Source organism: Muntiacus reevesi, chromosome 4, assembly GCF_963930625.1.
Source record: "Muntiacus reevesi chromosome 4, mMunRee1.1, whole genome shotgun sequence".
NCBI lineage: Eukaryota > Metazoa > Chordata > Mammalia > Artiodactyla > Cervidae > Muntiacus > Muntiacus reevesi.
The window spans coordinates 121,986,692-122,014,592 of NC_089252.1; positions in this window are offsets into that span (position 1 = coordinate 121,986,692).

Consider the following 27,901-nt stretch of genomic DNA (forward strand, 5'->3'; position numbering starts at 1 on the left):
GGGAAAGGCTACCCACTCCAGTATTCTGGTGTGGAGAATTCCATGAATTACATAGTCCATGGGATTCAAGGGGCAGCCATGAGAAGATACCCCTCGTCCAAGGTAGGGAGCAGCAGCTGCCCTTTGCTGGAGCAGGCATGAAGAGGTACACCACGTCCAAGGTAAGAGAAATACAAGTAAGACGGTAGGCATTGCGAGAGCACATTAGAGGGCAGACATACTAAAACCATAATCACAGAAAACTAGTCAATCTGATCACAGGACCACAGTCTTGTCTAACTCAATGAAACTAAGCCATGCCATGTGGGGCCACCCAAGATGTTCAGATCATGGTGGAGAGGACTGACAGAATGTGGTCCACTGGAGAAGGGAATGGCAAACCACTTCAGTATTCTCGCCTTGAGAACCCCATGAACAGTATGAAAAGGCAAAGTGATAGGATAATGAAAGAGGAACTCCCCAGGTCGGTAGGTGCCCAATATGCTACTGGAGATCAGTGGAGAAATAACTCCAGAAAGAATGAAGGGATGGAGCCAATGCAAAAACAATACCCAGTTGTGGATGGGACTAGTGATAGAAGCAAGGTCCAATGCTGTAAAGAGCAATATTGCATAGGAACCTGGGATGTTAGGTCCATAGATCAAGGCAAATTGGAAGTGGTCAAACAGGAGATGGCAAGAGTGAATGTCGACATTCTAGGAATCAGGGAACTAAGATGGACAGGAATGGGTGAATTTAACTCAGATGACCATTATATATACTACTGTGGGCAGGAATCTCTTAGAAGAAATGGAGTAGCCATCATGGTCAACAAAAGAGTCCAAAATGCAGTACTTGGATGCAATCTCAAAAATGACAGAATGATCTCTGTTTGTTTCCAAGGCAAACCATTCAATATCACGGTAATCCAAGCCTATGCCCCAACCAGTAACCATGAAGAAGCTGAAGTTGAACGGTTCTATGAAGACCTACAAGACCTTTTAGAACTAACACCCAAAAGAGATGTCCTTTTCATTATAGGGTACTGGAATGCAAAAGTAGAAAGTCAAGAAATACCTGGAGTAACAGGCAAATTTGGCCTTGGAGTACAGAATGAAGCAGGGCAAAAGCTCATAGAGTTTTGCCAAGAGAACGCACTGATCATAGCAAACACCCTCTGCCAACAACACAAGAGAAGACTCTACACATGGACATCACCAGATGGTCAAAACCAAAATCAGATTGATTATATTCTGTGCAGCCAAAGATGGAGAAGCTCTATATAGTCAGCAAAAACAAGACTGGGAGCTGACTGTGGCTCAGATCATGAACTCCTTATTGCCAAAATCAGACTTAAAGTGAAGAAAGTAGGGAAGACCATTAGATCATTCAGGTATGACCTAAATCAAATCCCTTATGGCCATACAGTGGAAGTGAGAAATAGATTTAAGGGACTAGATCTGATAGACAGAGTGCCTGATGAACTATGGACGGAGGTTCGTGACATTGTACAGGAGACAGGTATCAAGAACATCCCCATGGAAAAGAAATGCAAAAAGGCAAAATGGTTGTCTGAGGAGGCCTTACAAATAGCTGTGAAAAGAAGAGAAGCAAACAGCAAAGGAGAAAAGGAAAGATATTCCCATTTGAATGCAGAGTTCCAAAGAATAGCCAGGAGAGAAAAGAAAGCCTTCCTCAGTGATCAATACAAAGAAATAGAGGAAAACAACAGAATGGGAAAGACTAGAGATGTCTTCAAGAAAATTAGAGATACCAAGGGAACATTTCGTGCAAAGATGGACTCAATAAAGGACAGAAATGGTATGGACCTAACAGAAGCAGAAGATATCAAGAAGAGGTGACAAGAATACACAGAAGAACTATACAAAAAAAGATCTTCATGACCCAGATAATCACAATGGTGTGATGACTCAGCTAGAGCCAGACATCCTGGAATGCAAAGTCAAGTGGGCCTTAGAAAACATCACTACGAACAAAGCTAGTGGAGGTGATGGAATTCCAGTTGAGCTATTTCAAATCCTGAAAGATGATGCTGTGAAAGTGCTTCACTCAATATGCCAGCAAAATTGGAAAACTCAGCAGTGACCACAGGACTGGAAAAGGTCAATTTTCATTCCAATCCCTAAGAAAGGCAATCCAAAAGAATGCTCAAGCTACCTCACAATTGCACTCATCTCACATGCTACTAAAGTAATGCTCAAAATTCTCCAAGCCAGGCTTCAGCAGTACGTGAACCGTGAACTTCCAGATGTTCAAACTGGTTTTAAAAAGGCAGAGGAACCAAAGATCAAATTGCCAACATCTCCTGGATCATCAAAAAAGCAAGAGAGTTCCAGAAAAACATCTATTTCTGCTTTATTGACTATGCCAAAGCCTTCGACTGTATGGATTGCAATAAACAGTGGAAAATTCTTCAAGAGATGGGAATACCAGACCACTTGATCCGCCTCTTGAGAAACCTGTATGCAGATCAGGAAGCAACAGTTAGAAATGGACATGGAGCAACAGACTGGTTCCAAATAGGAAAAGGAGTACATCAAGGCTATATATTGTCACCCTGCTTATTTAACTTATATGCAGAGTATATCATGAGAAATGCTGGGCTGGAAGAACCACAAGCTGGAATCAAGATTGCCAGGAGAAACATCAATAACCTCAGATATGCAGATGACACCATCCTTATGGCAGAAAGTGAAGAGGAACTACAAAGCCTCTTGATGAAAGTGAAAGAGGAGAGTGAAAAGGTTGGCTTAAAGCTCAACATTCAAAAAACTAAGATCATGGCATCTGGTCCCATCACTTCATGGCAAATAGATGGGGAGACAGTGGAAACAGTGTCAGACTTTATTTTGAGGGTTCCAAAATCACTGCAGATGGTGATTGCAGCCATGAAATTAAAAGACGCTCACTCTTTGGAAGGAAAGTTATGACCAACCTAGATAGCATATTAAAAAGCAGAGACATTATTTTCCCAACAAAGGTCCATCTAGTCAAAGTTATGGTTTTTCCAGTGGTCATGTATGGGTGTGAGTTGGACTGTGAAAAAAGCTGAGCACCGAGGAATTGATGCTTTTGAACTGTGGTGTTGGAGAAGACTCTTGAGAGCCCCTTGGTTGCAAACAGAACCAATCAGCCCATCCTGAAGGAGATCAGTCCTGGGTGTTCATTGGAAGGACTGACGCCGAAGCTGAAACTCCAGTACTTTGGCCACCTCATGTGAAGAGTTGACTCATTGGAAAAGACCCTGATGCTGGGAGGGATTCAGGGCAGGAGGAGAAGGTGATGACAGAGGATGAGATGGTTGGATGGCATCACTGACTCAATGGACATGAGTTTGAGTAAACTCCAGGAGTTTGTGATGGACAGGGAGGCCTAGTGTGCTGCGATTCATGGAGTCACAAAGAGTCAGAAACGACTGAGCGACTGTACTGAACTGAACTGAACTGAATCATTGTTAGTTTCTCAACCCAATATAATTATTTTCAACCTAAGATGGTAGGAATTTAATAGGAATGTTAAGAGCCTCTTAAACATTAAACAGTCAAGTGACTAAGGAGACAATCTCTCTTTGTAATAACCTTATTCAAATTGATGCTCCTTTCTCTTGAGGTAAGAGCTTTGGGTTTGATAAAGTAAACCTGATTCTAGGGAAGACAACAGAACCCTCTAATCTATTTTATCAAGCCCTTCACAAACACCCAGACACTCTTTTTATTTCTGTCCAAACAGTAAAATGGGCCCAAATAAATACCAATTTGACTAGGTTTTCTGCTATCAAGGATGAACTGTAATAACTTCTGTTCTGCCATTCACTGTACCTCCTTTCACTCTTTGTAGAAACCAATAACCTCCTTTTATTATTACTGTTAACACTTGGCTCCTTTAGAAAATTTTCTAGGGAAATTCCTTGGTTGTCCACTGGTTAAAACTTCACCTTCTGATGCAGGGGTGTGAGTTTGATCCTTGATGGGGGAGCTAAGATCCCATATGTCTCACAGCCAAGAAACCAAAGCATAAAACAGAAGCAATACTGTAACAAATTCAATAAAAACTTTAAAAATAATCCACATCAAAAAAATTTTTTTCTTTAAAGAAAACTTTATATAACCCCATTCAGTGAAGAAGAACTAGGAGTGCCCTAGTTTGGTTTTAATTTACTTTTTTCCTTTCTCCACTATATTGCATGTTTTTTTTTTTTGTTTGTTTTTTTTTTTTTTTGGACCAAAGGGCATTTCCTTTATTCCCAGGAGCTGGCAAAATGTATGTGAAGTAAGTCTTTGGATGTATAGGTAAATGAATCGTTAGATGGATGATAGATGATGGACATGTGGATGTTATAGTAGAGACTGTCATTGTCACTTCACTTTTCTCTACCTGGTGTTCTGCAGCATTTCCTTTTCACACTGTTGAAAGTGTTGGCCTAGGGTACCAATTAATATTTATCCCCTTCTCTTGAGAATGCATTTGTTTCTGTGCTTTCCAAATCTCAAACCCTGGCCAGTGATTGACTAAAGTGGAATAATTGCCAGAAAGTAGGACTAAGTCTATGGTGCAATTTGTGCTATAAAATATCCCTCATGGATCAGACCAATGCAAGTCTCCAAGAAAGTCATAACCTTGCTTAGATTTTTCCCTGCTTTGACCTGATTCTTTTCCTTCTCTTCTTCTGAGAGCACTCCCACAAAAAATCATTTGAGCAAGACCTCTTTATGTCAGGTTCCACTTCTAGAGAACAGTCCTAAGATAGATGAATAGATAAATGAACAAATAAATGGGTGGATAGATGGATAAATGAATGAAGCAACACTTTGGGGAGTTAGATGTGAGTATAAAAAAGACTATTAAGGTCAGAACTAAAAGTGCGAGATTGCATCATGAATACTGGAACTGAAGCTGGAGCTGAAAGATCTGTGACAACATTTGAGAAGCAAAGAAATCAAATACGGACATAGAATCACCCTGGAACTATCCTTGAATCTTGGTAATCAAGTATGGTCTAGACCCAACAACAACTCTAATTCAAAACCACACAGCCATGTAGGGCAAAGCGAGACAGCATTTCCACTATCAGCAAGACCCAGATGTCGGTTGAATCAAAGTAGATGGACTTCAGGCCCAGATATCTTGAAAATATTCCATCCAGGTTAGAACACAATCTTTTTTTCTTCTGAAAGCAAGAACCAATCTCAACATGCAGTGCTGCAACACTTTACTTTTGTAGTTGTAGTTTTATGTCCAGGAATCTTTAATATCTTTTTCAGTATCACAGTGTTGATCTGTAAATTTCTATACAACCAGTGAAACTTGGTCAACAAACCCCTCTACCTCAAAAAATACTGTGTTGTGAAGTGAAAGGTAAATGTGATAGCATGTAACAAATATCAACGTCAAGAGAGGATAGTCATAAAATATTATTTCATATATCTGGGTACTCTTTCCCCATAACAGAAGATAATTCTCATTGCCTATTGAATAAATTTCAATAACCTTCAATAATACAGAAGGATATGAGGACTAATGAATACTATAACAACAAAAGAAATCCCAAGACTTTCAGTGGCAGAAGCACAAGGAATTCCAGTGGAAAATGTTGCTCAGTATGTTGTAGATTCCTTTAAAACAAACCCTGACAAGATGAAGATCTGAATGCAGGAATTTGGGGGAAATGTGCTCTCAAGAATACCACCTGCTGGGACTTCCCCAGGGGTCCAGTTAAGACTCTGCTCTCCCAATGCAGGGCGGCCTGGGTTGGATCCATGGTCAAGGAACTAGATCCCACATGCTGCAATGAAGATTCATAATGCCGTAACTAAGACCTGGAGTGGTGAAATAAATTAAAAAAACAAAAAACAAAAAAATCACCACCTATAAAGGAGAGAAGAAACAGAATTGAGCAGATAGAGAAATTGAACTGCTGCTGCAATTGATACAGACAACTCAGGTATCCCCACTGGCACTCTGAGATGGGAAGTGTAGGAATAGATGTGTCACGAATAGAGGGAAAGGGGTGGGGCTTTGTATCCCAGCCTGGAATAATCAGTAGTAGGTAGATGGGCTACTCCCAAGAGAAAAATTATGACTAGGTGAGACTACTCCCAGTATCAAGAAGGGATGGGCTCTACGCCCTTGAGTACCTATATCTTAGCATCTGGAGGATCTGGGAAGTGTCCAGCAATACCCACCACATCTGCTGTGTGTGTGTGTGTGTGTGTGTAGAGCCTGTGTATTCCACTGTTTGGGTCTTCCTGTTAAAAAGATTTTGTTTTTTTTTCTGTATGCCTGCTTTTGTAAACTCATTCATGCTATGAAAACCTTCTCAAGGGAGTAAAATCCAAGCAACCTCTGTAGGATACTGGTGTTGTTACTCCCACAGCTTTATCCAGGTGGAACGTTTACAACCTGCTTTAGTAAAATTCTAACTACAACTGGCACAGCAGAGGAGCAGGCTTCTACAGATTGGTGGATTCCTTTTACATCAGAAACTATTAAAAATTGCCAAGCTCACTTCTGCATTTTAAACTTTGTTTACTTTCAACCTGAAACATCAAACTATTTTAGAAGCAACCTCCATAAAAAATCAAAATAATGTCTTATGGCAAGCTAGCAGGTTCATGCAAAATTCCAATGTTAAAAAGTGTGAAGAATAAATAACTTAAGTTCCCCTTATTAAGATTTTTGTGTAGAATGAATATATAGAAATGATACAAAAAAACAAAAACTCTTCCCACTGCCTAAGGACTAAAAATCCTCAGGAAATGAATAACTTGATTTATAAAATCTTAACAGAAATATCCTAAATATTTATAACCTAATACTAGCTATCACTGGATTTAGTTATTTTTACTTGCAATATGTGTCTCTAAAATTCATTTTAAAAATCCTATCAAAACGATGTAACACTTGTCTCACGCAGCATGTACTTTCACTAAGAAATTATTTTCATTAATTATTGCCAGGTTTGCATATTTCCTTCTCACAGAACTTCTGATTCCTATAACTCTAAATTTTCTCTGAAGGTCGTATTCTCGAAGACAAATTTTATGTCTATGGTATTGGCTGTGTGGGTGATTTCACAGGTGTGTATTTACTTCTGAGCTTATCAAATTGTATTTGTCAGGCGAGGGTATGCTCCTCCGTTTTTGTCTCGTCACAACAAAGATTTGGAGTGACGGACATTAAAGCCCTCTTGGCGGGTCACAGCTCTCGGGTCTTGGACAGACCGTGTTATAGCTCTTAGATAAATAAGTGTTACAGCTCTATTTTATTTAGATAATAACAGGAATATCCATCTTCGAGGCGTGAGGGCACGTGGATCCAAAGATGCGAAGAGAAGAACGCCCATTGCATGGGAGAGAGAGAGAGAAGAAAGCTTTATCTCCTCTTTTTATATGTTTCTCTGTCCCTGGGCCTGTCCTATGTAAACTGGGCCAGCCAGGAGTGCTGTTTGTTTTACCTGAGGTTCTCACTCCCGTCCTCGGACCTTCCTTTGTTCTATTTTTGTGGGCTTTTCCCTTCCAGGTTTTTTAGCCACCTCCATTCTGGACTCCTTTTTCCTATTATAACTACCTAACAGTATTTGTTAAATATGTTTAACTTGTTGTAATGACTACCATACCTCAATAAATTCTTTTTTTAAAGCAAGCAAGCAGAGAATGCCTGTTTCTTTGCCACTGCATTTCTAGTAGCCTTTGCCTAATTACCATAATCAGACAGCATAGCTGTTATCCCAAGACGTAAACTTATAGGTCAAAGAGTTCAAACACATTAAAATTTTTAAAAAAATGTTTAATAGATAAAGCATTAAGCAAGATTATTAGAACAATTTGATAAATATAATTTCTATAGAAAATATTCTCAAAAGTGACAAGAAATGATATTTTTAAACAAAACAGGGGTAAGAAGTCATTAAAATATCCAGGTAAAATATGAGTTATGCATATAACAATGACTGAAATAAACAGCAAAGATATGTGATACAATAGGAAAAAATATGAGCAAGATGGTCAGTGTGAGTAACTCTCTAAGAAGGCAAAAGAAAAGGATAAAAAGTAAAGCTTAAAATATGTGTAGATTAGAAGTAGAACAAAGATAATGTGAGTTCCAAAAGAGGATGGAAATAAATGAATAAATATATACACACACACATACACACATGCATATATATGCTCATACACATACAAATAGGGAGAGATATATGATAAAATGATTATAAGTGTCAAATAAAGATTAAGTGTCTCAGATTTACATTATTCATACAGTGCAAAGCATTTTATATAAACAGAAACTAACATACACTTGTAAACTTTAAAAGCTTCCAGAAAAAAAATGTTACCTATAGAGCAGTGAAACTCTGACATCAGAATTCTCAACAGCAATCCCAGACGTAAAAATTAAATTGAGTAATAATTATAAGGTGGTTGATAAAAATAACTTTAGATTTATATAGATACCACAGATATTTATGTAGATACCACAAGACTCCAAAATTAGCCCTCAAAAACTCACTTTGAAAACGCTCTTGAAGGAATAAGAAAATAAATCCAAGAAAATGCTGCCAAAAAAAGTAAAAATGATTAAATAATTGTACAAAGTATATTGCTATCTAACCTGACAAGTAAACATTCATATGTTATATATAAATATATGAACATATTTATATATATAAATATATATTTATGTATGCATGTTATTTAGTCATTAAGTCTTGTTTAACTTGTTTGCAACCCCATGGAATATATATGCAAAAAATTTGTTCAGAACAACACAGAACTATGTTTCTAGACAAAAGAAACAAGAGGAGATATGAAAATGGAAAAATTGTAAACATGTTAAATAAACAGTGTTCTTCTGGGAAACAAAGAGGGGTAGCAGGATACGATATAAGTAGATGACAGATATGAAGTGCCCTTTATGCCATGTTAAAACAATATGTGTTTTCTGAAGCCTTGGAAAGATTTAAGTGGTAAAGGATTTTGATGTGTAGAGATTTTTTAAATGATAATTTTTTCAGTAATTGAGATGAACTTGAGTTTCATTGGAAGAAGCTATAGTGAAATTAAAGTTAAGAAGTCAATTTATATACTATATCATATCACATGTCTTATCATATTATATTAAATAACATCAATATATTATCATATCATATATTATACTAGCTTTTTTTGTAGGCAACTTGGCCAAAATAGAGCAAAAGCAGTGGGAATGTGTAGGTGAGAGACTAGGAGATCAGTTGGTTTAATAAATGAATGGTATTTATTAAAGACATTGACCTAGAAAAATATTAGATGGTCAATGCAGGGTTAAACCCTTGGTTTCTTCCTTTAAAAATTCAATTCTAATTTCCACTTATTCTCTCACATAAGTGTCTCATTCCAGAAACACATAACCATACTCGTGTTCCAGTTGTCTTGACATTCAGAGGAATACCTTCCTGGCTTGGAGACCATAAAACACGGGAACCCATGACAGGACAATCCTGTCTGGGTTGTCCAGTTTGTTGAGAAAGAAAACACCATCAACACTAAGATATACATCTAGTCCATAAACAATGGCCTGAGGTCACGAGAAAAGGTCAGGGGATGGAGACAATGTTTTAGGAGACCTTAAGGACTCAGAGATTAAAAAAGGTTATAAAATTGACAAACTATGCATGATGACTTTTAAACTGATTGATCAGGGATTGAATACATTGGGAACCCTAAACCAACCAAAAGCAAACAGATCAATATTTGCAAAGATATAAACTGTTGTGATTCCTGCTGTCTCTGGGCACTTTTCCCCTCTCGGTCTCTATGCTGGGAGCTTTGTAGTTCTACTCTCTGAAATAAAATTCTGCCTGTGTGAGTGTCTGCATGTCCATGGATTCCATTCTTCAGCTCTGCAGACAAGAACTCAGATTCCCATTTCAACATGACATTGCAAAGGCTGGTTGACATTAGAGGAGGCGTGGAGTAGAAACACTGAGTTCTTAGTATTTTGTATTTTATGCTTACAAAGTCTGTGAAACATTCAAGTTGAGTTTTCTCTAAGCCATCTGGAGGTGCAGAGTGGTGCAGATGTGAAATGTAGGTTTGAGAAGCTTAAGGCAGAGTGGATAGAAGTGGATAATTACTATCACAGTAAGTGACTGGTCAGCAAAGAATGTGAAGCAAGAGAACAAGGCTGCGGGTGGGAGCCTAGAGGGTATACATGCATTAAGGGTAGAAAGTGGTAGTTGCTCCGTCTTGTCCAACTCTTCATGACCCCATGGACTGTAGCCCACCAGGCTCCCCTGTCCGTGGAATTCTCCAGGTAAGCATGTTGGAGTGGTTAGCCATTCCCTTCTCCAGGGGATCTTCCTGACCCAGGGATTGAACCCAGGTCTCCTGCCTTGCAGGCAAATTCTTTACTATCTGAGCCACCAGGGAAGCCCTAAAGTGAAAGTGGTCATTGCTTAGTCAATTCAGGATGGAAGTGGAGGTCTAACAGGTAGAGGATGGATCCGGCTTTATCACATCTGCCTCCACTGCAAAGTAAAGTCATGAGTTAGGGACTTTATCAGTTTTACTCCTTAGAACCTGGAATAATACCTACCACAAGTAGTTTCTCAATAAATCCATCTGCTGTCAAATGGAGAAATGAATGAAGCCAGATACTCAGGGGAAATTCTCAAAAATACAGATTTTTTTATAACAGACATATGAAAGACCCATTCTGGGTTTTTTGTTTTGTTTTATTTTTTTTCATTTTAACCTTTTGGAACACCCACCTTTATAATGCAGATGTATAAGGAATGCATCTTTAAATTTCTCTCTTTCCTTTCTTGTTAGCCAAGTCATTCAGAAAAGAAAGGGACTGCAACAGGGAAGTGAAGTTTGGGAAGTGAATTACTTGTGGTGGACATTCGCAGTTTGGAAGTAAATGGTGAACTGAAGCCTTCTACTCCACACCAGAGCGCATCTAATTTATTTTAGGTTAAAAAGCTTCTTTTACACTAAACTAAGTTACTTGGTTAGTTTTCTCATTCTCCCTTCCTGTGCAAATAAGAAAATAGCATCTCCCTAAAGGAAAACAGAAAGTGAAAGTGCTAGCGTCTCAGTCGTGTCTGACTCTATGTGACTCCATGAACTGCAGCCCGCCAGGCTCCTCTGTCCATGGGATTCTCCTCTGTCCAGTGGGAATGGCCACCCAGGCAAGAATACTGGAGTGAGTAGCCAGTCATTCCCTTCTCCAGGGAACCTTCCAGACCCACGGATCGAACCCAGGTCTCCTACATTACAAGCAGATTCTTTACAGTCTGAGCTACCAGGAAGTTCAAAGGAACATGAACCACAGTTAAATTCTCTCCTAAAATGAGTCAGAGAAATTAATATGAAAAAGACGTTCTAAGGAATACACTATAAAACTTTAATCTATAAAAACATAAAATGTAAATATGGTTAAATATGCCGAGAAAACTAATAAGCAGTTGTTACTGAAATAATTTTTCAGTTCAGTTCAGTCACTCAGTCATATCTGACTCTTTGCGACCCCACGAACCACAGCACACCAGGCCTCCCTGTCCATCACCAACTCCCGGAGTCCACCCAAACCCATGTCCATTGAGTCGGTTATGCCATCCAGCCATCTCATCCTCTGTCATCCCCTTCTCCTGCTCCCAATCCCTCTCAGCATCAGGGTCTTTTCCAGTGAGTCAACTTTTCGCATGAGGTGGCCAAGGTATTGGAGTTTCAGCCTCAACATCAGTCCTTCCAGTGAACTGAAATAATTTTTAGGGTATTGTTTAATCTGCTAATATCCATAGGAATTTTATACATATATGTTTCTAAAAAGTAAAAATAAAACCGATTGATATCAGGGCATCAATTTAACAAAGGATTAGACTCTTAGAGTCTGTTTACTAAGGTTGCTAATGCATGTAGAGATGACTGGCTTCCAGGTAAGAAAACATGAATATTTAACATAGGGTAGAAGTGGGCAATGTTTTTGCTTTCATAAGTATATTAAACCAGTATTTCAAGATAGTGTATTGTCTGTATAACTAATGCAATATTTAATAATATTATTTAGTGATTTAGCAATGTACCTATCTTAGCTACAGAGCTGTTCTAAAAGGTTAATCTTTACCAATATTTTAAAAATTGTTCCATGGATTGTAACTGGGGAAAAAAGAAGCATGGTTTGCACTGATATATGCAAGCAGGTGCTCAGCATTGCTTGCAGACGCAACCAGAAAAGGTGTAAATCTACAAAGGAAATGGAAGTATAACTTGAAATGAAGTTAATTTCATATATTACTAAAACAGAAGCATTCATCCTAAATATTTATGGACAGAATTGATCTTCTCCCCTTTCATGTACTCTCACACCCTGCATCCCTAGTGTATTCATCAGTGTGAAAGACTGGGAGAAGAAATAGTTTTCAAAAATATGATTGTAATACCTCACTATCCTTCAGAGGACCCATGAGAAAGCATGGAGCAAATGATAATAATTATGTATTTAAAATGATTAAATACTAATGCTGCAAACCTCACAAGTGATGAAACGATGAAATAAATTACTGGCACTTTAATCCAGACACATTTAGATTAACAGGAAGTCTGTAAGACAGTTTGATAAATGCCTTGTTCTTGCTCAGTACAGCACTGCCCAGAATTCAAGAGCCTTTGCCTCTGGTACCCTGTTTATTAATTGGCTGGTTTCTGTACATGCATCAGACCATGCTGTGAAGTTAACAAAAGCTTCTTATTCAGACACACATAAATAATTCAGAGTTTTAAAATTTGTCAGAAAGGCACAGTAAAAGTAATAGATATGCTTTGGACATTAATAATAATTTTTAAATGGAAAATGTTTTTTTCTCTAACTGAAAGGTGTGTCTGCATCAGAGGAAGTTATAATTTAGATAGGATAATGAAAGCATTAAGTCAGCTTTTCATTAAATATTATTGTTAAAATATTATATCAAACTTAGATATATCATATTTTATGTAACTTTTTACTATAGACATTTATCATTTAACATAGGATGAAAACAGATATAAATGAAATATATTTTCTTAAAATTTTATTTTCAAGTTGACTTTAAAATTCTACATTACCACAAAATTCTTCTGAGACAAATAAACACTCTTGGCTTTTGTGCATTGTGAGCAAATGCTTAAAATATTTCAAATAATCTTAAATTGTCAGAGGTTGCTGTGATAAAGGAAGGAAAGAAATTTCCCTTGATTCTGACACCAGATATACATTCTTATTGCACAGCCACTTCATACCAGCCAGTCAGTTCAGTTCATTTGTTCAGTCTTGTCTGACTCTTTGCGACCCCATGAACTGCAGCATGCTAGGCCTCCCCGTCCATCACCAACTCCCGAAGATTTTTCAAACTCATGTCCATTGAGTCAGTGATGCCATCCAACCATCCATCCTCTGTTATCCCCTTTTCCTCCTGCCGTCAGTCTTTCCCAGCATCAGGGTCTTTTCCAGTGAGTCAGTTCTTTGTATCAGGTGGCCAAAACATTGGCGTTTCAACTTCAGTGTCAGTCCTTCTAATGAATATTCAGGACTGACTTCCTTTAGGATGGACTGGTTGGATCTCTTTGCAGTCCAAGGGACTCTCAAGAGTCTTCTTCAACACCACAGTTCAAAAGCATCAATTCTTCAGCACTCAGCTTTCTTTATAGAGATTAAAATCGTACTCTACTTCAGTTACTACGTCTACAAAAGAGACCCATCACATTGTATATAATGATTAACTTCATTACTTTATTGGTTGTATTTCTCTATTCATTTTTACCAAAGTCGAACAAAACATTGCTTTTAAACAAAGCTTTATATTTATTGTCTAGCTGAAAAGTATAATACTATTTTCTTCAAAGAAAAAGAACAAAAATACCCTTGAAATGATCCAAGAAAACTGTGAGGAATAAGAAACTACTTTAAATGCTCTTTTTCCCCTAAATAGAACAAGACACACTCCTCATCCTCACTTCCATATCCCGGCAATGATATATACTAGCATTCTTTGTGTTTTCCAAATGCACATTTATCCTAAAGAACAAGATGCAACTTGTAAGTAACATGCCCCCACCTGAATTCTGGAAAGCAATTTACCTTAGTTTTTTAGAAATCCTCTAAAAAATTACGTTAATAACATATCAGAACTAGTAATCCAATAGGATTTAAACATTGTCTGATGCTTGGATAGATTAGCAGGTAAAGCGTCATACTAGTATTCTTGGATCAGTTGTATAAATGACTGTCATTGAAGCACATTAAAATCATTAAATTTGTAATTATCAGTAGTTGATAATTTATCAATACTTATAATTCTGAAAAATTAATTTTTCTGAAGTATTATAAGAAGTGGAGACAGTTACTCCAATAAAGAAGAGAGATGGGCAATACTTCAAATGTTTTTGATGCTAAAGAAATAGTCTTAATTTGCATTCGTTCTTCCTGCAAGTATTTTATTCTTCACCTCTCTCCCATGCTTCAGCTTCTGCAGGACAAACTGGGCTGAGTAGAAACAGCTATCAGACACATGACCTCTGCTTCTTATTTTCTGAATGTACTTGTTCCTTGAGAAAGGAAATGACCCTGAACAAGGCCAAAAGTAAGGTTTGGGGACATTTTCAGAATTGTATATCTTCTGCTCTTACCTCCCACAAGACTGTAGATCTTTACATTTTGCTTCACTTCAATACTCTATTGCTTCTATTCCCACCCTTCTCTCTCTACCTTTTCTGTGATTTCTGTCCCCCTCACTTCTTCAGGCTCCACCATGCAGACATCTTATTATTCTATAAGGATGGGCTAGGGTTGCTTGCCTCCAGCCTTTGAACTAGAAATGATGACTTTAGTCCAGAAAGCTCTTTGCCTCTTACCACCTTTCAGTATTTAATTATCTGCTTGAAGTCTACTCAAGTGTCACTTTCTAAAGGAAGCGACTCTGACAATCCTATTTAAACCATAACCTTCTCACTTGCTTCCGCTCCTGAACCCCTTTATCATACTTCACATTTTTCAACAGCTTCAGAACTTTCTACCTTATTAGAACTTTATTCTATTGTCTTTATTTATTTACTACCTATTAGATATGTCCAATAGTTTGGTCACAGGTCGTGTGAAGATCTGACTCATTGGAAAAGACCCTGATGCTGGGAAAGTGAAGTGAAAGTCGTTCAGTGGCGTCCAACTCTTTGTGATGCTATAGGCTATCCAGCCCACTGAATTTTCCAGGCCAGAATACTGGTGTGGGTAGCCATTCCCTTCTCCAGAGTATCTTCACATCCCAGGGATCAAACCCAGGTTACCCACACTGCAGGCGGATTCTTTATCCGCTGAGCCACCAGGGAAGCCTGATGCTGGGAAAGATTGAAGACAGAAGAAGAGGGAGGCAAGGATGAGATGGTTAGATAACATCACTGACTCAATGGACGTGAACTTGAGCCAACTCTGGGAGATCGTGGAGGACAGGGAAGCCTTGTGTGCTGAAGTCCATGGTGTCGCAAAGAGTCAAATATGACTTGACAACTATTTTAGATGTGTTTAGATTGTCTATTTGATATGTCTACCTTAAATCTTTCAAATTCATAAAAGAGGGCCCAGCTCATAATGAAAATTCAAAAATACTTTTAGAATGAATGAAAGAAAGTTACCTAGCTAAACTCAAAATGATAACATGAGCACAAAATATATTATAAAATACTAGAAACTTTAGAATGTCTCAATTGTATGTGATTGCAGTTGCCATTTATTCCACTTACTTATTTTGTAGCTGAAGCATCAGACCTTGTGAGATTAACTGATTACTAAAAATCAACAAGCATCTGACTTTTAGTCTAGGTATTCAGGAAACGTCCAATTTCCTGAAGTACATTACTAAATCACAATCACGTGTATTCAGTGTTTAAAATAACACAACCTGTTATTTTAAACCTTTTATAGCAGACTTTAACACATTTCCATCTCGATTATTTTTAAACATCTCCTTTTTTTTAGCCTTTAGTTGTTCGGTTTCTTTATGTTTTGGTATTTTTTTTAGCCTCCTATTTTACATCTAGTAAAATCCAAGATTGCTTCTCCCCTTGAGTCTATGTTCACTAAGAGAGCACCCCCAAATACACACATTGTCTACACAGCAAAATTACATTTTCTGGAAATTGCGTATGTTAATTACAGTTCATAAACATAGAAACTGAGTTTGGAAAGTAGACATAAGCATAACAGTATAATAAACTGGATTCTGATGGGAGTTCCAGCTGTGCGCACAGAGGACGTGAAGAACACAACAGGTGCCAAGAAGACCTATAGTTTGGGATGTTGGATTATCTGCTAAGAGGTACACACTGGTTTTTCTGCCCTTAACTTCATCCTCTGTAGTAGACTGTAAGAAAGGAGGCAGAAACAGTTCAGGAGAGAACTCGTTTGCAGCAAGTTGCCAGAGCGATGTGTAATCTGAAGTGGGAGGCAGTGTTCTTGTCTCTACGATGAACGAGAGGGGCTTAAAGGTGATTGTTCAAAGACATTCATGACAGGAGTCACCTGAAGGCTGAGGTTCAGGGGGCCTTGTAACTGACCCACATGTGAGAGCCTGAGGCTAGGACTGTGGCTGAAGCTGACTTGGCTTGCATGCAGACTAAAGGCAGTTACATCAGAAGGTACTGTATTTCCACTGAAGGAGAGCAAAGGTACTGGTACTGAAACCTGATTAGTGTATAGGAAGGCTGCTAGTTTGGGATTAGCTCAATAGGGATGGTTCCAAAGAAACCAACCAAGAGGGATAAAGGTTACAAAACAAAGTAACATAGATACTGGAGCTAGAATGAACCTTGCACTTTTTGGCTTACTGTGAAATTAAATGTTGCACAAAATATTTCATTCTTTAAAATACCACATCCAAGTGAAATAATGAGAAAAATGTGAAAATCTTTCCATAATGTACTATTAAACAAATAAAACCCTTAAACATATATTGTTTATAGGTCAACATTTACAGACATTTGTCATATAACCATCATTCCTTCATTTATGACAATTTTCTGTTTGATAAGCTGCAACTATGTTCCTAGGTCTTGATACACACTGGCTTTTCTTATTGCATCCCAAAAGATAGTTTATATAAGATACAACAAGAGAAGAAAACAATTTGTGCATAGCTACTTTCTAACATTTCTATAATAGAGAAAGCCCAACTGTCAGAGTCCCAGTTACAATTGTATATCATCAAATAAAAGTCATTTAGGTCATAAATCATGGAGTCAAAACATCTCACCTCTTTAAAAGCAGTGATAAAGTTGTATCCATAGAGCTTGACTATGAAACAACAGCATTTGTCTCCCCTGTCTGACCTTGAATGAATTTGAAACAAAATTAAAGAAATATCAGAGACTGAAAACAGAAACATCAGTATTATCTTCAGTAGGAAAAAAAGGGGAGGGGGGGATTTTTAAAAAATAAGCACTTTTAACTGATTGCTGCCTGTTCATTCTAAATGATAATCTCACCACAAGATTAAAATATTCTGTTTATTAATTATAAGAAAAGCAATATATGTCTATCATTCATGATACTTATTAAAGTTCTCATAAAATATAATATTTTATCATTCTAAGATTTATGCAATGACTTCTGTTAGTGATGCTTTCATATATAAAACATACTGGCCTATTTATCATTCATCTTCTCTTATCTCTTAGTGACTTTTATTTTTCTCTTCTATAGGTATTTTTATTTTATGACCAATGTTTCTTAATTTGAAAGCTATACAGGTACAGCAGAGTTGCAACAATAATGCAATGAGCTTCCAAATATCTTTCACTCATTGTTGTTATTTTATCTTCTTTGCTTTCTATCTCTGATAAAAGTAATACAAATATAACAGTAAGTATTATTAGTGTGTGTGTGTGTGTGTGTGTGTGTGTGTGTGTGTGTGTGTGTGCCTTTTTTGTGGAGTCATTTATGTTGCAAACTTCATGGCCTTTTATTCCAAACACTGTAGCACATGTTTCTCAGGAACAAAGATATCCTCAGTATATTTGTAAGCAACAACGGGCTCCAACTTGCTGATTAGCAAAATTGGACAAACATCCATGCCTAGCCGCAGGCTATAGAAGGCCTTTTTTAACTGGCATGTAAGTGCTTTACAATGGTGTACAGGTTTTTGCCAGACAACAAAGTGGATCAGCTGTGTTGTTTCTGTTTTGTCACTAAGTCGTGTCTGGCTCTTTGAGATCCCACGGACTGTAGCCAGTAGGCTCTTTCGTCCGTGGGTTTTCCCAGGCAGGGATCCTGGGGTGGGCTCTATGTGTGTGTGTGTGCGTGTATGTATGTACATAGACACATGTGTGTGTCTGCCCCCTTTAGCACCTCTCTCTCACCCCCCAGCCCGCCCCCAGGTCATCACGGAGAGCAGAGCTGACCTGAGCTCCCGGCCGTAGGGCAGCTTCCTGCTAGCTCTCCACTCTACGCTAACAGTCTTAACCACTACACTTACAGGGGGTCAAATGGAGAGCTCATCTACTCTGCAACAGGTGCAGAGGAAGAGAGTTAGGGAGAAGCCAGCTGCACGTGACCCGTTTCTTCTTCTTAACTTGACAGTATGTTAAGTCCTGGTTTAACCCCCCCGGCAAAAGAGCATGAAGGTGGAAAGCTGCCAGAAGGGTTGTGCAGTACATTAGTGGAGCTATGTGGATAAAAACATCACTAGCATGAAAGAAGCTTGTGTTAAAATATGTATCATATATTTTCAATGTTGTAAAGTTTTAATGTGTTGAGGAGGCTAGATCTATGAAAATACCTTTTGCTAAAAAAAATAAATACATATGGTTCTTAACCACAGATAAGCTCCTAGGTCTCATTCATAACAAAAAGAATGTAAATCAAAGCTGCACTATGATACCATTTCTCGCCTATTAGTTTGGCAAATATTAAAACTTTGAAAACATACTCTGGTGACACACCAGTGAAAATATAGGCAATAATACATCACCAAAGGGAGTACAAAATTTGCACAGAAATGTCACATTGTCTATCAAAATTACAGAGGCTTTTACTCTTTTTCTCACTTCTAGAAATATATCTCAAAGATGTGCAGTCAAAAGTACCACCAAGAGCATAATCTAGAGACCAAAAATTTGAAAAGAAATTATCTGCTTTGGTGTTAGTGTTGCAAATATCATTTTGAGAGTGTTATGGATATTGTGGAATAATGCAAATGACTAATAATATTGAGAACTAAGATGTTCTATGTGGAAGTACAGAGGAACAGATGTAAGATTAACAAAGTTAAGTAAATATCCTTTAGGACTAAATTTGAATTCTAACTATCAGGAATTAGTAATATAAATCTCATGAAATATGTGTAGCTCTTAATATATACTGTCTATATTTACAGGAAACAATTATATATTTACAGGAAACAATTAAGTCTTGATTTGGAGATATATTAATATAGCGTGAGCTTGGGACATCTTTTCACACCAGAAAGCAAGTCAGATAAATTATTTGAACTAATAGAAACTATATTCACACTCTTCTCCCTAGTTCTTAGGGTACTAATCCACCACACCCACTACCAAACAATCTGAGGAATCCTCATTAAAAGCCTGCTGAGCTGGACTACAGAAAATGTGGGAGGCAAAGAGAACTACAAAGTTTGGCATCTGGCACGTTCTCAGGCAGTTTGATCTGATGAAAGATGTTAACAATTAGAGGATGCTTTTAGGACACCACCACACCTCCATCGCTTTCTGGGAAAGATTTGGCAATAATGAAAATAGCGTGTAACAAGCATTTCCTTTGTGCAATAGGGTTTTGAAGACTTCTCCTATATTTACTAATCTAAAACTCACACTGACCCTGGACTGTTAAACATTATTATTATAATCATTTTACAGATGAATTAGCTAAGATACAGACAGATTAAGTAGTTTACTCCAGGACAAAGAGCTAGTAAGTGGTACACTCAGGTTCTAAATCCAGGCAATGTGAATGTAGAACCCATACTGTTAATCATCATTCCACACCACCATCCAGCACCTATCAGTCATGCTTTAGGAGGAGCCACCGACCCGACGCACGTCATAGGACACATCCACCACTTGGGGAAAAATGCTGAGAACTGTAAACACGCTTTAACCGAGTGCCGTGAGTAAAAGAATAGTCATCACTGCCATTCTTTCTTTGTTCACAACACTCTCACCACCACACACATACACAAAAGTCTCTTTTCCTTTCTAAGAACTTCAAACACATTATTTAATTAAGGAAAAAACTCTGGGTCAGTGGAAAGCTTAGACTTTAAATCAAGTGAACTGGTATGTAAAACCTTGTACAGAATAGAGATTAACTAACTCACCAACTATCACCAAGAAAGAAATTAACATAGCTGAGATCTGAATCTGTGGTTATAAGAAACTAAAGTCATACATATGTTTAAATACTGCTACATTAATCTCTTACTGTGAATGAGTTGCATAATCTCTCCTATTCCACAAGGATGTTAGAAACAGAAATGGATATAATAACTCCTCCCTAAAAGACTCAAATGCACAGTAGTATTACTTTATCATTTTTACTTTTTTCCCTGTTATCATCATTTTAATGTTCAACCATCCATTTATTCACATTTTGCTTATTAGCTTACAATGATGATGATGTTGGCAATGGTAATAACACTATAAAAGGGTAAAAAGAAAGAAGAGAAGGCAAATAGAGAGAAAACATGTTAATCTTTCTTTTTTGTGTGTGTTACTCCTATATAAGAAAGAAGTTTTTCACTATAAGGAACTAAACAGAGGCTGTAAAAGAGGAATGCAAATGCCAGATGTAAAATGATCATGTTCCTGTGGCCCCTAGATAATTAGACATTCAATTTACTTATTTTAATAAAAATAAAGACTTGAGTACTGTTACCTTTCTCCAGGGAGTCTGACGGTTTGGTTCAGTTACAGTCCTGCGCTGTGACAATGAGAATAAGCATACTTCATCTGCTGCTGTAACAGGGTCTCTTAAGATGGCACTAATGATTTTTTCCGAAGTTTACTTCTGTAGAAGAAATATCTTTTAAGAATGGTCTTTCATTAGCTGTTAAATAATTTTTGTCTCAAACAGTTTTCTGCAGGTTGAGCTGTCTAGATGTTATAAATCTAAGAAATAAATATTTATGAAATAATCTCTGCTTGCTTGTAGAAATAAAATTTGAGTGGATGAGTAAATTGGGTGAAAGATTTTCCAACCTTTATATATCCTCTGAGAGTAATTGGCTCAACTATTTTCTAAATTGCATGTTTCATTTACATCCATTTTGATAATTACCTTTTTACTTTCTATGATATAGAAAATCAGTTTAAGTGTAGATACAGTCTAGCACTTATGTGACAGAATCCTAAAGGTTCCCAAGAGTAGACTGAACCTTCAATTAGTTTCTAAGTAACATTAATGCCACTTATCTCTAGAGTGAAGTATATTCTTTACATAACAAGCATCTTCTGGCAGCTTTATTAATGGATTATATATAGTAATATTTCTGTCTATAAAAAATAACAAATTGGGACTGTAAACTTTTGGCATATCTGGAAGCCTGTCTCTAATGCACTTCAGTGATAATAAACTTATTATTCTCAATTACTTAATATAAGAATCCATTAGAGTATAACTGTAAATGTTGTAATGCTATGAACCTCTTCTTCATATAACTAATGATTCTGAAGTTTATCAAAGATATTACAAATCTTGTAACCATGCCACTAATGTACATATAGGCAACATGCGACATACCCAACAGGAATTTGCTTGGTACCCTGGTCCATATAGAGTATGGCTTAGATATCTAGTCCATACTAGTCTATAAATCAGTTATTCATTGGCTATTACCACATCCAGATGCCTATGCATAAATCTTCTGAAATTTTTCTTTACTTAAACACTTAATAATGAAAATATTGAGAGTGATTGAACCATACCATGGAATAAAGCCATAATTCGAATAGAGAGTTCATTTAGAATAATTATATACAAACGTATTAGAAATAATCTCCAGTGTGGTTCTTAACTTTCAAACCCTTCACACATGGTTTAAAAAAACAATAAGATATAACTGAGAAAAGTATTCTTAGCACTACTCCATTTATGCCTGTTTCTCCAAACAGTGTCTTGATTATTTGAAAAACAAACCAGTTCTTAGTCATTTACTTGGGGATAAATGACAACTGGGCATGTTGCAGTAATCCTCACTGTCTAATAAGGAATTGTGAAGTCACAGACTAACTCTGTAAAATAAAGGAATTTATGGATCATCTAATTTGCAACTTGATACTGCTGCCGCTAAGTCACTTCAGTCGTGTCCGACTCTGTGTGACCCCATAGACAGTAGCCCACCAGGCTCCCCCATCCCTGGGATTCCCCAGGCAAGAGTACTGGAGTGAGTTGCCACTTCCTTCTCCAAATTTGCAACTTAAGGAGTAGTAAAATACTACAAACATTAATTGGCTTTAACTTGCAACCTAATAGAAACAGTGAAATAAGGCAAATGTGCCTTTAGACTTGTGCAACAACTACATTTGGGCAGAAAATTTGAGTGAATGTGAGAAAGATATATTAAGAAAATTAAAATCAATTGAAATTAAATATGTTTATATATGTATATATATAATGCATTTAGAGCGATGCCTGCTCAGAGTTAGCACTCAATAAGGATTCATGTTAGAAAAGACTTGTGTCAGACATTGTTCAGTTTAGGAAAATAGAAATTGTTTTTGGTATTTCAGGCACAAAATAAGTTTTTAGTGGAGGTCAGGCACTCACAAACTTATTGGGAAGGCTGGAAGTTGTGAAGTTAAAAAGGATGCCATGAAGGGTTTAGGTCATATCATTAAAATTGTATTTGAGAGGTGAAGAATGTGCTCTGCCATCCTGAATTCAGAAATATTCAAGAATCTACCACCAAAGTCAAAGCTGACCAGAAGCTTTGCAACTGGTGCCTAAAAAATCAAACGTGGCGTCTGATTGGCCATATTACAAAAGGTCTTGGCAGCCGAAGTCTTTAATAAGCACTAAGCAGTATCCACTGCAGTAAGAATTATCCATTGCTGTTGCTCAAGAAAGAATGTCTTCTAATTTTTTTATCTTTCAACTCTTTTGCTATTGTATTTTAGATTTTATTTTTTTAGATTTCACATGTAAGTGAAAGAACATGGTATTTTTCTCCGTCTCTCCGACCTGTTTCACTGAGCACCAGTTTCCCTCACTCCTGAGTTGCTTTTCTCTTGGCTCAGTTGGGCTTCCTATAGGGTGTAGTTTGAAGAAAATTATTCTTGATGTTTTTCTAAATATGGTATATTTCAACTGGAATTCCCATACATAAAGATCTGCAGTTAGAAATATTCTTAATATTCATGAAATAGTTGAGTTCAATCTTTGAATCTCAACATCAGGCCTGCATAGAGCACTTGCTTCAAAGGTGAGCAATGAAAAAAAAAAAAAGAATTCTGAAGCTTATTAACAATAACAATGAAAACACTTGTAAGAGGAAATTCTTACCCCTAATTAATAAAAATTAATTAAAAATAAAACTCTTTTACCATAGTAACATAGTATAGAAGGCCGAGACATTTCTAAAAGAGAAATATATACATAACACATAAGCAGAAAACTATAAAATTTTTATTCTGAAAAATAAAAAAAAACATAAAATATGTGAAGAAACATCAAATGCCTGGAAGAAAATATTAAGTATTTAAAAGAAAAATGTTCTTTAAGAATTAGTATTACATGTAAGTAAACTAAAACAGATACAGTGTTCTCCAAAAAGAAGAAAAATTATGTCTTCTAACTCTGGGTCCATACTGAAAAGAGAAGCCCTCAAATGACATATGTTAGTTTTGTGACAGAGAAAACAGCAGGAAGGCTGGTGGAAACCTGTAATGGCACTTAAAGCTTGGATGTTGTCCTATGAATATACCCCATGCTACTGGACGAAGCAGTGTTCATGGACAAACGCAGTATCAGTGGGTTGGAGATACACACATCAATAGATGAGGATGTATAATCCTTTGAGCAGAAGAAAGAATGCATATTGGGGATGAATAATGTAAGCTACATATTTCATTTTTATCATATTTAAAATCAAAATTTATAAAACGCCCAAATATTTTTATAAGAAATGGAATGGCATGAAATACACCAAATATTAACAGTTGCTTTCCTTTGATGGGAAATTATTGGTAATTTTTCAACTTTTAATATTCTCTACATAACAGAATTTCTTAGAGTGCACATACATTTTTGTAAATGGAAAAATAAAAATGTTATTTAGCAGTGTCATTATTTAATAGATTTCAAGGTATTTCTGAATAGAAACAATGTAGTAAATTTTACATTTCATTGACCATCAAGAATCATTTTCACTGAAAGTAAATATTGACTCTCTTTTTGAATCTATAAATCACGATCCACTGCTTGAGAGAAGTCAATATCTACTGTTTCTCTAGACTCCAAATGGAAATTTTGATGAATGTCTTTAAAATTTTCTCTCAAGTTTCTGATGAAACGTTCTTTAGCAATAACCATAATTACTGAAAAGTTGTACAATTAATCATAAGATATCCTCATATCTTAAAAGGAAACATACCAGTAAGCAGTAAAGAGATGAACGACTGTTTTCTTCTTCACATATTAATGAATTTTTTAATACATTACAAGCTAATACATAAGAGAGAAATTACCACTTTTAAAGGATTTTGTTAAACCAGAGTCTTCAATATTCTAATGTTTTCCTGAAATCTGATGGCAGAACATATTCTAATATTATCTTTATTTTTCTCTTACTTTATTAATGTAACTATTAAGAATTCCTATGTGATGATAGGGCACTAGATAAAAGTAAGCATTTTGAATCTATCTTTTTGGTTCTAAAAGTGATCACTAAAAGTACACACACATACAATTCAAGATGAATATAATTACTTTAACTTGGAACAAATGTTCTAAAGTAATAATCCACAGACATTATTAGGTGATTGCTTTGATATTTATTTTTTTAATGTTGATATTATATTTAAAATATAATTTAAAGTTGCTTGTGGGGTGAGTTACTAAAACCTGTCTTAATTTAAAATACTTTAAGGATATTAATTGTCATTGTTGGTTAGTGTTAAAATTAAAAATGTTTCTCATAGACAATTTCTTTAAAAATATTGTTCCTATTTTGTAGCATTTTAAAAGTAATCCTGCTGTTTCTAAGTTTTAATGCTGTTTATCTGCATGAACTTTTTAAATTTTTAGGTCACTTTTACCTCCTTTTTTCTTTCTTTTGTATAGAATGAGAGAAATAGTTCTGTTGCAAAAACAGCCAATAGTTTTTTTGACTTGTAATCAGTGGGTCAGAAAAGCCCCTGAGTGTAGGAATCAGAGGAATGATTCTCCTAAGACCATGTTGCTGACAGCTACCAAGAAAGCCAGTCGGGGTGAGAGTCCTACCGTCTCAGCGCATCCCCGTCAGAGGGACACACGCGAGGCCGGACTCTAAGCTTTATACGGTGCTCTTTTGCCGTGAGCATGCTTCTTCCTCTCCTAGGTAACGCTCCTGATGCTTCTGGATTTAATGTAAACACAGACTCCCTCAGGATCCCTTGGCTGGCAAATTCCCTTCCTCAGTATATGTCTAATATCATTTCCAAGTGTTTCTATGAGTTAACTTAGACCCTGCCACTTTTATTTATCAAACATTTTCCATACCCATGATAATAGACACTTCATTAATTTTGAACTTTGCTACTAGCCCATCAGGAATAAAAGTTTCCTGAAGACTATAATTGCAATATTTATCTTTCCATCTAAAATATTTAACACTTTGCCAATAATATGTACGCTATCAGTGAATAACTATGGAAGGTTGGCTGAATGAGCTAAATTGCATTTCAAGGTTAAGAGGCAATATAGCTTAGTGATTATGAACGCAGACAATCCAGGCGGCAAGGTCTGATTCCCCAGTTCTGTTATTTACTAGCCATATAATCGTGAGTTGTTTAATCTTTCTGTGCCTTAGTTTCCTCATCTATAAAATAAAATTTGTATTATGATGATGTGATAAAACATTATATGAGTTAGCATGTGTAAAGCATTTAAATGATTGCATGGAACATAATAAACTTTAAATAATCATATATGGATACAACTGTTGGGATGTTAAAATTTTACAGTCCAAAATGATAAAGTAAACGCGTAAATATTCCAACTCAATCCAACATGGAACATGAAACGAATCTAATTTCTAAAATAACATGTTGAGAGGTAGATTCAACATTTTCACTATTTTTTCCAGATGGTTTCCTGCCTAGTTCACACTTACCAATCTATCATAATTATGCAGCTGAAAATATATAATCCATTAATAAATTTATTTGGAAAATACTCAGAATGTCTGAATGCACCGACCACAATTATACACCTTGAGAATGGAAGACTAAACAAAACCGATTAAGTTTTGTGCTCTGATGGAGCTTACATTCCAGGAGAGAGAGACAGTCAGTAGATATAAAATACATAAATACTTGAGAAATATCAGGTAGGGACTGCCCTGGGGGCCCAGCATTTAGTACTCCATGCTTTCAATGCAGGGCTTGTGGGTTTGATCCCTGGTCTGGTTGGGGGAACTAAGATCCCACATGACATGTGGTGCAGGAAGAAAGAAAGGAAGAAAAGAAAACCGAGTTGTGGTTAAGTGCTACTCAAAGACTTAAACTAGATTCTTTTGACTCAGTGGCAATCACCTGGGTGGCTATCACAGTTTGAGAAGGTAGGGAAGGAATCTGATACACTGATGTTTAACAGAGATCTGAATGGCAAGAAGGAGACAGCCTTTAGAAAGTTAAGCAGAAGTATATTTCAAGGAGAGAAAATAATTTCTGCAAAGACCTGAAGATGGGGACAAGCTTGCTAAAATCAAGAAACCAAAACCATTCCAGTAATTTGGGCACAAAATATGCAAAGGAGACAATGACTCACTCTGAGGTCTGAACATTTAGCAGGAACCAGTATGTGTATGAATTTTAAACCTATAAGGATTTTGACAATGATTCTAAGAAAACAGTAAAGAATTTTAAATAAGGTTTGGCGTGATCTGGTTTAACTTTTAGGCCATTATTCAGATCATACTGTGGACAAGAGAAAGAAAGGGCCAAAAGGAAAGCAGAAAAAATTCATAAACAGACTTTTAGCTTGATCTCACCAAGAAATCATGATGATTTCAGTTCAGCCACTCAGTCATGTCCAATTCTTTGCGACCCCATGAACCGCAGCACACCAGGCCTCCCTGTCCATCACCAACTCCCGGAGTTTACTCAAACTCATGTCCATTGAGTCAGTGATGCCATCCAACCATCTCATCCTCTGTCGTCCCCTTCTCCTCCAACCTTCAATCTTTCCCAGCATCAGGGTCTTTCCAAATGAGTCAGCTCTTCTCATCAGGTGGCCAAAGTTTGGAGTTTCAGCTTCAGCATCAGTCCTTCCAGTGAACACCCAGGACTGATCTCCTTTAGGATGGACTGGTTGGATCTCCTTGCTGTCCAAGGGACTCTCAAGAGTCTTCTCCAAACCACAGTTCAAAAAGCATCAATTCTTCAGCTCTCAGCTTTCTTTACAGTCCAACTCTCACATCCATACATGACCACTGGAAAAACCATAGCCATGATGACATAAATTAGGGTAAAAATAGTGGGAATGGTAAAAAGTACATGGAAATATAAATGGATCTACATGAGCTGCTCACAGGTTAGATAAGAGAAGTGAGAAATGAGTGTAATCAGATTAGACTCATAATTTTTTGTTTAAGCTGTGATAGTCTTACTGAAATGGGGGACTGAAGCAGAAGGATGTTTAAGGACTAAAGGTATTAGTTCCCTTTTGGTTACACTAAATT